The sequence below is a fragment of the Enhydra lutris genome, unplaced genomic scaffold, assembly GCF_002288905.1.
Source record: "Enhydra lutris kenyoni isolate GAN:26980312 unplaced genomic scaffold, ASM228890v2 scaffoldscaffold17, whole genome shotgun sequence".
In the NCBI taxonomy this organism is placed as follows: Eukaryota; Metazoa; Chordata; class Mammalia; order Carnivora; family Mustelidae; genus Enhydra; species Enhydra lutris.
In genome coordinates, this window is record NW_019154101.1 from 15,521,330 (window position 1) to 15,534,488 (window position 13,159).

Genomic DNA, 13,159 nt, shown 5'->3' on the forward strand with positions numbered 1-13,159 from the left:
TTTATCATAAACTTGGTAATTTCTCTGACCACTAGCTTCATATATTCAACTCCTTGTCCTACATCTCCCTACATTTGAACTGGCATCACAAAATTAATATATCCAAAACAGAACTAATTATAAACCCAACCTTCTTCAAAAACAAACAAACAAACAAACAAACCTGTTTCTTCCACGTAGCTTCTATCTCAGTAGATGACAGTTCTGTTCTTCCAGGTTCTCAGGTTCTTTCTCTCACATTTTGCATCTAATTTATCAAAATAGGCCATGAATGCTATCTTCTAAACATAAATATATATAAAAATTTCTCACTGCCACACCACTGAGTACTCTGTTCCACGTTATTCTCTCTCAGTTCTGTAGTATATTCCTAACCTGACTTCCTGATTGACTCCTTGCCCCTATGGAAACTAGAGAGATCCTTGTAAGACAGATGATGTAATTCCTCTTCACCAAACTACCAGTGGGCTTCACTTCATTTAGTGTGAGAAAACACCTTGTAAAGGTCCTACATGGTTATTCTTCACTCATTGTTTTCATATTCTCTTCATCCATTCCATTCTCACCACACTGACTTCTGAGTTGTTATCTCAACATTTTCTTGCTTAAGCCTTTACAGAGGCTCTTACCTCTGCTTGAAGCTTCTTCCTCATGAAGCTGTATGACTTTCTCCTCTACTTTAAGTCAGTTCAAATCTCAGTCTCTCAATAGAACTTTTCTCACTTTATTTAACATCCCACACGTATTACCTCTTGCTTCCATTTCTTAATTTTTTTCTAAATTCCTCTCCCAATATGAAAATTCCATGAAGAAAGAAATTTTTTCTATTATTTTTACTGCTATATATATACTATTCTTAGAAAATTCCTACAACACAGCAAGTACTAAATAAATATATGCTGAATAAATTAACACATTTACATTTTAACTGGCATAAGAATAGGGGTGCCTGGGTGGCTTAATTGGTTAAGAGAGTGATTCTTCATTTCTGCTCAGGTCCTGACCTCAGGGTCATGAGATCGAGCCCCACAGGGCTCAGGCTGGATGTGGAGTGTGCTTAAGGTTCTCTTTCTCCCTTTGCCTCTGCCCCTCCCCCCAACTGCTTGCAATCTCTCTAAAACCAAATAGATAAATAAATACATGGGATAAAGGTAGCTTTAAAGAAAATAATCCAAGAAAGCTAACAGTTTTCATTAACTTACTTTGCTTTCCTCTTACTCTCATAGTAATTAACTAATCTTCATGATTTTTCCATTGGTTTTCTGGAAAATCTCAAAGATTATTTTAGATGTAAAGAATATATATATATGTGTGTGTATATATATATATATATATATATATATATATATATATATATATGGTATGTATGTAAATGCATACATACCATAACGATGGATACATGTCATCATACATTTGTTCAAACCCATAGAATGTATAGACCAAGAGGAAATCATAATATAAACTGTGGATCTGAGATAATTAAGACGTATCAGTGTAGGTTCATCAGCTGCAACAAATATCCCACTCTGGTTGGAAAGATGCTGATAATGAGGGAAACTGTGCATGTGCATGTGTGAGGATGGCGGTATTTGGGAATTCTCTGTTCCTTCTCCTCAGTTCTGCTCAGAACCTAAAACTATTCTAAAAGATGGTCTTAAACACACATAAACATAGGGTTTCATTGTACTGGGATAGTCTCAACACTCATAGTAATTGTAACTTTTATCCAAAGTAACGGATTTCTATCTCACAGAGAAAACCAAGACATGGATAATTGAGGACTGTCTGCAAAATAAGCATTTTAGCAAACCATCTAAGCTCTTGAACACATACAGTTTCATTTACCAGATTTACCTTAGTTATGTAATTTGTTACTTAAAATGTTTTTGAGAGATTGAACTTGCTGCAAGAAGGAATCGTTTTTTAATCCACAATATTTAAAATATTAGAAAGTCAATATCCTTACTTTTTGGTAATTTTAGGAAAATTGTATTGAAATAAATTGTTAATTACTTTTATAAACCAATCAGAATAGATTCTCTTTTAATTTAAGAGATTCAATCCAATTTGTTAATGCTCTTTGGAGATGGTAAAATATTTTACCATCACAGGAAAAGTAAAGACCCTTCTGAATTACAAATACAGACACATAAACACATAGATTGTTTAAAGCTTCAATTTTATAATTTCAGCAACAGGTTAAAGTATAAACAGAAACACAAATATTCATTTCAGAGTCCATGGAGCCTTTCTCCTTCTCAGTTAAACATAAAATCCTTCACTGATTTGAGTTTAGAACAGACAAAATAATACAGAGGACCAACAAACTAATTCTCTATCGTCTCTCATCCAACAGGTAATACATTTCTCTCATCCATCTATAGAGATCATCAAATACTTGGACTATAAAACCAAAATCCTAATCACTGCTGCCCTGAATGGGATTAATTTGTCACCCATGCCATACAACAAAAAACAAAACACATCACAACATAAAATCAGCCAAGAAAATTTTCCAAAGAAGTGATTATAAAAATTAAACTTCTATTGATGTTTGGTATACACATACATATATAGATTTATCTATCTGCATATTGTATAGATAGATATATCAGTTTAAGCTATCATGAGTAACGCTTCAATGGTTTACCTCTCTCTGTCAAGTGAATCTTTCAGGCATCTCAGTGGATAAACTCCAAAACTGCTGAAATAAGTTTTTAAGGTAACTCTCATAGAAATATAAACTGAACATGTGTCACAGATTTTATTTTTCCCATTATGAGGGAACTAGTAAGATGTAAAATACCAGTTCAAAAGAGAATTCAAAGAATATACACAGGTAGAGATAATCAGAAATGCTGAAATTAATTTGCAATGAAATGCAAAACTAACCTCTTCATTAACTACATCCTCATGTTTCCCTCATGGGAAACATACATTTGCATTATTTCTGACAAAATTATTTGCACTGTCATCAGCCTTCTAAAAGTGTTTTCTTTCTCTACAAATCGCAAAATATTCAGACACATGAAATATTCAAATGTCTATAATATCCAATAAACCTGGGAGGTGCCTGTAAATCTAGATAATGCTTAGCAAAGCATACCCGTTTATCTTCTTGCCCTTTTCAAAATATTTTATATTTGGTTTTCCTGATATAAAGCCTTTCAAAAAAGAGTCTCTGGGTGTTAACTGGCTTACATCTGGGAACTGGGCACACAAATATGAATTTCTCTTATAGCAATTCAAGTTTTATGCCCAGTAGACCTTGAATTATTCTATGTGATTCATGTAGCTCTTAATAAATGTCCATCTGTTCAATTCCCTGATATGCTGAGATGAATTTGCCACCTTCACAGAACTCTGTAGCTTATTATGTCAATCATCCCCACCTTGTACCCAGAGTTTAACACTCACAATCACCTCTGTCTGGGATTCTGTTGTTTCCATTGAAAACAGGGATCTGATGGCTTTAAAGTGTCTTTTACAACCATTTCCAGCTTGCAGTGAAAAGACACCACAAAATTTTACAAGGATGCTGTTGGAGTCTTCTCATATGAGCTATATAGATAGATTTTGCTTTTCTACTTTTTTTCCTATTACATGTTTCAGATACAGGAGCTGATTTACATAGGAAATCTAACATCTGTTATTTTTGATCATGAATTTTTCTCCCTTTAAGTCATCTTGGTTATTCCTCTTCTGTGATTATTTATGTCACTCTTTTAAATCTTTATTATAACTTTTAATGACTTTCTGTATTAATTATTTTCTTATTATAATTCTTATAGCTGTATTTCCCTCCTAAAGATTTTATTTCATTGTTGTTGTTATTGTCTTATTTCATTTAATCATTGATCTTCTGTTTCATGATATATGGAATGTATGTGCAAACTATGTGCCTATAAGTATTCAAAATTATATTATTTTGACTGTATTTAAATTTCTTCCAAAATGATTAATATAATTTGAAATATCCAACCCCAAATTATTACTTCTAATTTTTTTTTATTTAAACAAAGAATATTACCTAAAATTTTTGTATTATTCAGATTTATATTCCCAATACTTAGAAAAGTACTTGGACCAAAATTAGTCAGTGCAAATGACACGAATAATGCAAAACACTATGATTCAATGAAATTTAGATTAAATTTAGAATTATATTTTTTTCTAAAGAATCATTGAGTTTTAAAAAAATAAAAAATACTTAACATAATAGCAGAAATATACCATGTTTAAAAAGACCTCTTATTTGTGTATTTGAATAAATTATAGTTTTAAAATGAAAGATCTGTCCATTTATGATATCTGAGTCCAATCATACAAAATTATACATTGCCATTGGTTCTGTATCCAAGGATATCTTTGAATGCTTTTCACCAGTTCTTACTTCTTTTCATTCAATATTATTGCAGTAATTTTTTTGCAGAAAATCAAGAGACTTTATGATCTTAGTCTGTGATTTCCACTGGTACTGTTATTATTAGAGAATTTAAACTACTTCATCACCGAAGCAATTAGTTAGAAATAATACATGTTGGTTGTGACACAGCAACACTGGTTGTCAGCAACTTACATCTGAAGTCAAGGTTATAACAGCTATATGGGATTTTTAACATCATGTACTCTAATCTGAATTATATAAAGAAAGAACATGAAACTCAGAGATAAAAGTGATTTATCTTAGTCACACAGTAAATGTCAGAGCTGATACACAGAGCTGGTAGAAATCATATTCTTCTAACTCTCAAATACATATAGAAGGAAAAAAATAAGTCAAGGTTTAAATTTTTCCAAAAACCACACTAAAGAGTATATATACATTTCTTTTTATATTTTCTTGTGCTTTTATATTCTTTTTTTTTTTTTTGTGCTTTTATATTCTTAATCATAAATATAGCATAGAGGAAATGTACATATGATGAGTACTCTAAAAATGATAATAACATAATCTCACTATACCCAAAAAGTAGAATTTTTCCAATACCTTGGAAGCCTCGTTATTTCCTCTCCCCAGTTATGAACCTCCTCACTTCCTTTTTTAATTTATGGTTTCATCACTAAAGAGAGATGCAACAGAACAGTGTTGTAAGGAATGGATTGTAGGTAAAAAGGAAGGACTCATTTTTTCAAGGTCTCATGAAAAGTAAAAAAAGGTCATTTTGCCCAGGAAATTGATAAATAACAATCAACACCAAGACTCATACTGGGGCCATGACTGAAATTCAAGGCTAGAGAAGAAATCCTACTACAAGATACAGGTAGAAGACATGAAAAAAATCAACCTGGAAAGGATTCCACTCAGCAACATAAGTTTGCTGACAACTAAGTAATGTTTACAAAGCCCAGAAGGGAAAAATTGCATGATATGAGTAGTTTGTATCTTAATTATTATTGAGGAAAAAAAATTTGGACATGTTAATAAAACATGAAATTCAGAAATGTGGGTGAAATCTGTAGTACTGCCATGTGAGAAAATATTTACTGTTTTCGACAAAATAGGCTTAATCTGAAGTTTTCCTGATGTACATAGATAAGTTTTACCCAATTTGTAATAACTTATATTAATTCTATTTGTAACTCAATTCCCCTTATCACTTCTACAATAGCACAGAATAATCTCTAGAGTTCAGAGGATAATTAGTTGTGTATGGGTAACAGTTTTTCTTTTGTTCAAATTCATAAACCTGTGCTATTCAGACAGAATTTAAAACTTGTATTTCAAATAAAATATTTTTAAAGGAATCCAAATTATTGTTGTGTAATTTATTACCAACAATATAGTTATTGTAACATTATATTTATTATCAATTTTGTTTGTGGAGGGAAATTTGGAAATAAGATTTTAGTTTTAATTATTTTGTTCATTGAAGATGCAATAAAAATGCAATTCACCTTAACCAGAAAGATGTTACACATTATTGGAATAAATTGAAAATACTAGCTTGCAAAGCTCCAATTGAGAAAATTTGTCCAGAATTTTCCCAGAGTGCTTGTTAATAATGCTAATAGTGCAGGAAGAATGATGTACCCTTCACACTCACCTTAAATAAAGTAAATGGAGTTGTTATTGGTTATCATCATTAGTATTATGTTTATTTATTTTTTATTTTTTTAAAAGATTGTATTTATTTATTTTACAGAGAAAGAGAGATCACAAGTAGGCAGAGAGGCAGGGAGAGAAAGAGGGGGAAGCAGGCTCCCTGCTGAGCAGAAAACCCAATGAAGGGCTAGATCTCAGGACCCTGAGATCATGACTTGAGCCAAAGGCAGAGGCTTAACCCACTGAGCCACCCAGGCACCCCTATATTTATTTTTTTTTAAAGATTATAAAAGGACCCCCCCCTCCAAGTTCTTCTCCCTTAAAACCAAAATGTTTGTATCCAACTCTAAAATGTAGGAAACCCAGATCTACACAGGTGAAAAACTATTCATCCCATAAGCAAATGTTAACAACTGTGATAATATTGGGATATTTTAAATGTTTCATTTTGTCATTATTTCAGTTTAAAATTAGTGGATACTGAGACAGCAGAATAATAAACTTCTACCTACTCAACAGCTTTCTAGTATCCTGGATTTTCCAGCTCTTTGATTAATTAAATATTACTTCAAGACTTGAAAAGGGAGATAGTCATTCCTGCATTTCACAAGTATTTATTGCAACTTATATTTACAATTAGAAAGGAAATTTGACACATTTGTGCCTGAGGAATCATGATATTTAAAGAACACATCACTTTTTTCCCTTTTCAATTCATCACATTAATTCAATTAGAGCATTGAATTTAGATATCTGATTGATGTCAATGTGTATTAAGATATTAGAATAAAATTTGAAAGTTTGATGATCCTTTGAGGTTTATTTGAATAATGAATGTGTACATGTTCCATACGTAATAGCATAGCAATTTAACTTTGCTCTGTGATCACATGCTTTATTTGAAGGTGATTATAAACTTGTTAGGCATGAAGAAACTCTTTTGATTGTATTGGTTTTCAACTTCATCATCTATCTTTTGAAAAGTCCTAAAGACTTTTATAAGCACACAACTAATCCAATGTAATAAATTCTGAGTCCTAAGGGAATATAATTATGTTAACAACCATCTTTGTCTTTTACCCTAGATTCCATTCAGATTCCTGCCACTAAAATCTGGCAAATTCTGTTCCCAGATAAATTCTTACACAAGAGTACACAGGGATTTAGCTCTCCTTGTGACTCTGGAGGCAATGAGAGATGATGGGTTATCCCAAGGAATATAAGCATCCCCTGTGAAACAATGACCCACATTATACCTTAAAACATTTTGTGTCTGAAAAAATGGTTCCTTCAGATACTTGAGTTGGGAATAGCAAGATGATTCTACCCTTAATAAAGTTTTTGAGATATTAGAACTTTCAACATTATCAAATTTGTCTGTGTCTCTTCAAAAATTCCATTTTTCTTCCATTTAGTTTCTAAATCCTTCCTTATGACAATTCTTTCTTTAACAAAAGATACCTGGCAGAGCTGTGTATTTATTTGGTGGTTCTTTTCTACAAGAATTGCATTCATGTTCTAGGTTTAATTTTAGCCATCTCTGGCCTTTACCTACATCAGATAAGGGGTTACTTTATAATTGTCAAACAGACTTTCTAATTTTTCTTGTTTTTAATCAGGTTTATTGAATTTCTTAATTTAAAGGATTACACTTGTACTTTACTGAATATATTCTCTAGGGCAACAGAAGCTTCCAGACTACCCAATACATTGTAATCAACATTGATGACATATGTCAAAGTGCTACAACCACTTTTCCTACCAATGCTCAGTCCTCAAACTCTGTTTTACCCTATGCCACTATTGTTAATAATTTAAGCAACCATAATATCACTGCCTGCCATGGATTATAACTGTTCCATTTTTTTTTTCTCAAGCAAGGAGGCTGTCTACAAATTAATCAAATATATGACTTATCAAGTTCTAGAATCCTATTTTGGGAGCTCTTTTCCTAGACCCACTCATAGTACTAATTACTTTAGCAGTCTAGGTCATAGAAGGATGGCTTATTCAAGGTTGAAATTAAAGAGAATTTAATAAAAAGATCATATACAAAGATGTGGATGGGATTAAGGAAACTAACAAAGGAAATTCATACACCCAGTAACTAGCAACAGTGTGAATTATTTATTATTCCTAGGCTTAAAGGGAAAGGAAGGTGGTAAATGGAACCTAGATAGAATTTAAATTTGAGAGAGTATGGCCACAAAGTAGCCATAGCTACAAGTAGAAAATATATACCATTATGCCATCACAGACTGGTGGAAAATAACCAAGAAAATAATTTCCAGGGCGCCTGGGTGGCTCAGTGGGTTAAAGCCTCTGCTTTCGGCTCGGGTCATGATCCTAGAGTCCTGGGATCAAGCCCCACATCGGGATCTCTGCTCCGTGGGGAGCCTGCTTCCTCCTCTCTCTCTGCCTGCCTCTCTGCCTACTTGTGATCTCTGTCTATCAAATAAATAAATAAAATCTTAAAAAAAAAAAAGAAAGAAAGAAAATAATTCCCCAGTTACTTGTCAGTAATTTGCAATGTCTGAACCTAAATAGAAGCTAAGAAGAAAGGAATCCCAAGTAATGTAAAGACAAAAATAACCAACCAACCAAACAAACAAAAAACAGATCAGCCTCATAAATCACAAAGAAGGACAAAGAAGAGTGGTGTTTCAGAAGCTATAGACAAATAGAGAATAAACTGCCCACTTTTCTATTTACCCCATAAGCCTAAGAATAATAGTTGTATTTCTACTGTTTTCCTCTTAGTTTACAGGATTGGGAACTGTTATATCCATTGACATAATTTGGGGCATTTCTGTCATTCCAAATAGTAGTCTCTCTACACCTTGATCATGCTTTTCTATAGCTTTATTTTGGTTATGTTTGTAAGCCTGGACTTCTGCTTCTGTTTCTACCCATTGTAGAACCCATTATAACCATGAACCTCACAACCACTTCCCACTTGCCTCAACTATAAAATGGAATTCACCACTTCTCTCATTTGTTATTGATTCTCAAGGCAGAGATTTTTTTTCGTTTGAGTCTAAATAACTTACTTAAGTTCAGCTGGAAATATTCACTTCTCTGTAACTCAAGCTCCGAGAGAGAGAGAGAGGGAGAGAGAGAGAGAGAGAGAGAGAGAGAGAGAAAGGAAGGAAGGAAAGGAAAGGAAGGGAAAGGAAAAGAAAGGAAAAGGAAAAGAAAAAGGCCACACATCTAAATTTGGATTTATTTTAAATCTCACAACTCAAATCTATTTATCCATGCATTTTCCAACCTGATGAAAATCACTCCTTTTCTCTTAGTAACCAGCATCAGATATCTTTAAGTTAGCATTGATTTGTGTTTTGCTTTTTAACCTACTTCCAATTAGCCTCAATATCCTGTTGATTTGACTAAATATCTCTCAATCTTTCTTTTGTTCCTGATTCACCATTATAAGCTAAATTTCTAACTTTTTAAAATTGCAACTGAGTGATTCTAATAGCTCCCTAACTCATCACTATGCCCATAGATCTGTCTTTTCTTTCAGAATGCTATCTAATAGCTAATAGCTCCCTAACTCATCACTATGCCCATAGATCTGTCCTTTCTTTCAGAATGCTATCTAAGTGATCTGTATGAAACACAAATCTTGACATAGCAATGCCCATTTAAAAATCATTCAGTTATTCTCCATGACTGTTCTCATGCTGGCATACAACATTCATGATCTGGTGGTCCCTGCCTGTGTATAAAGCTGCTTCCCATGACTCTCCTTCCATTAGGTAACTAATGGTACAGAAATATTCATGGTTCATGGGATACCTCTGTTTCTTCAGTATGGAAGACTATTTCAAATTCTCCTGTATTTAACTCTCTCCATACTCAAAGTTTCCATTCCCTTCAAGAATTTTCTCTTACCTTTTTATGACTTGTTACTTGGTGCCCTCATAAGTACTTTGCTTGCTTCTATCATACTGTATTAACACTATCTGCCTTTTCCACTAGTCTATTAGTTGCAGGAGTATAAGACAAGTTTATCTCAGCTATGTTTTGAGGTTTGCATCTCCAGAATTCTGCCAAGTGTCTCGAACTTGGTAGATGTAATGAGAATATTTAGTGAATAGTGAGTGAATGGCTGAATCTCTATAAGATATATTCCTGAAAAAGGATTATTCTTGACCTGAAGTTTCCCCCAACATGGTGGCCTGCTGGTGGGATTGGACCCTATGGAGGCAAACAGGAACATATCCTATTTTTTCCTAATATAATGATGGCCCCTGACTGAGGTGGCAATACTACCTAGCTAGTTTCTTGTAATCAGATTAATGACACTTTATCCTTCTCATATCCTGATGCATTGGTCTTTAGTTGAAGTACTTTATATTTTCTCTGACTCCTTTTTGTTGCTGAATTGATCAATATTGACATCTCCAAGTCATGAATTTTATCATTTTCCTAGCATGTTATTATATATGGAAACATATATGGAAATTCTCAGACAGACAAAAAACAAACAAACAAAACAAAATACCTGTTTTACATATTCTCCATGATAGCAAGTATTTCTTTTAAAACACAAATTGTATTTTCTTTGAAATTACTAAAAATCATTCAAAATCAAATCTACTAAATAAAGTGAATTATAAAATTGGACAAAATAACTTTGACTAGATAAGCAATTTTTCTTTAAAATAACTAATTTATTCATGATATCTGAAGAGTATAAGACAAAAATGAATAAATATAAGAGGCAATATAAAAAATACACACACAAAATCATAAAAGAGCAATCACTTTTAAAATAAAAGTATGTTTTTAGCAGAGTTTTAAATTTGATTTAAAATGTGAGAGAGAACTTGGTGGGAAAATATTGAAAAAGAGCATCTGCACATCCTAAACTGAGACATACTTGACCCCAGTCATCTGGTCACCATGTCTTCTTCTGTGTTAATCTGCTTGGGCTACCATAACAAAATACCACAGGCTGGGTAGCTTAAACAACAGAAATTCATTTTCTCACAGCTCTGAAGGCTAGAAGTCCCAGATCAAGGTGCCAGAAGTTTCCATTTCCTGTCAAGGCTCTCTTTCTGACTTGCAGAATTATCTCCTTTCTGTATCCTTATATGGCTTCTTTGTGAGCACACCTGAAAGAGAGATCGCTGGTGTTTCTTCCTCTTCTATTAAGGATACCAGTCCTTTCAGATTAGGACCTCACCTTCATGACCTCATTTAACTATAATTATCTCTTTAATGATCCTATTTCCAAATGCAGTCACATTGGGCCTTAGAGTTTCAAAATATGAATTTTGCAGGGTAACAATTCATTCTGTAACATCTTCTCAGCAAATACTGTACTCTAAAGCCAGATCCAATAGAGGTGGTATCAGAAATAGAGGCCAGTATATTTATAATAAGGAAAATTTTACTCACATGGGTTTTAGGGGAAAAGATATGAAGGTTTTGATTCCATACTGGGCCGTAGGAAGCATTAATTTCTATCTTCAAAATGTTACTTCCACAATCTGAACTTGAAAATACAGTGCAGCAGAAAATAACAGGTTCTGAAAGAACAAAGTATCTTTTTTTGGTTGTTTTTTAAACATTTATTTGAGAGGGAGAGCCTGCCTGAAGGAAAGAGCTTGGGGTGGGGGTGGATCAGAGGGAGAGAGAGATTCCTGAAGCAGACTCCCTGCTGAGTGCACAGCCCAAGGCTGGGCTCAGTCCCAGGATCCTGAGATCATGACCTGAGCTGAAATCCAGGGTCAGCTACTCAACTGACTGAGCCACACAGGCACCCCTAGAGTATCTTTAAAGTCAATCACAAATCATAATGCAAAACCAAAGCCCAGCAAGTGTGTTTTCTCTGATAATAATACTTCTCAGCATTATAAAAAGTAAATTCCGTTGTATATTTTTATTCATAAAATCTGTCATAATTGACCTGTGATTAACGTGCTTTGCAAGTTTATTGTATAACTGATAGGGTTTATGTAAACATAACCTAAACCAAGTGACATTCAAAGAAGGGTAACAAAAGAAAGATCAATCTTTATTATTTTGAAAATTCCTTAGTGTAAGCAAAAGAGATCTGTAGTACTTGAATATGCATGAACATTTTGAATATGCATGACTGTTGTAATGAGAGAACATTGCTGACCCCTAGATATAGAGTCACAAGAAAGTCAAAAGCAAGAACATTTATTAAGAAAAACTTTTTTGGATAAAATAATATTCTGGAGAATAATAACTGCTAACCAACTTTATGTAAAATGATCATGAGTCACATTTTCTACAAATAAAATTATTCTCCAGCTTCAAATAGATTTTCAATTTTATAAATCCTTATAGTGTTATTTACTACTTATATAAATGAATATTAAATGTCTATCTTTCTGTTATTTTATACCAAATTTGCTAGATGACTTTGAAAATCTATTTGATGTGGTCTGACCTGAACCATCCTACCAATACTCTTTTTTTTTCTTTCTTTTTTTTATTTGACAGACACAGAGATCACAAGTAGGCAGAGAGGCAGGCAGAGAGAGAGGGTAAGCAGACTTCCTGTTGAGCAGAGAGCCCGATGCGGGGCTCGATCCCAGGACCCTGGGATCATGACTTGAGGCGAAGGCAAAGGCTTTAACCCACTGAGCCACCAAGGCAACCCCAAAAATTCTCTTTTTGCATTTTATTCTTTATTGCCTGATTCTCTTTTCTGCTACATGTTGTCATGCTAAGTCTGGGTGGTAGAAAATCTATGTATTCTCTCCTTCATTTTTTAATACCCCATAAACCTCTAATTTGGGGTGCTCTTTCTAGTGTGCCCTACTCTTGAAAGTAAAAATAATTTATTTAGTGCTGAATAATTCTCCCAGGCATACAGTGGGAACATGTACATTAATAACATACCATAGGGATCAAAAAAATCTCTAATTAATTATTCAGACACATGTAATGTATATGTGTTACACTGACCAGTTACAAGGATTTGACTGGGGGTTAGGTTGATCTGGCATGCTGAACATAAGCTGCACTTACCTAATTGTTTAGGAAAATACAAGTAGCCTGTGCTGTGTCTGAGACTTAGAAAAGTGAAACTGAGATATTTCAATAAGAATTCTGGCTTTAGAATAAATA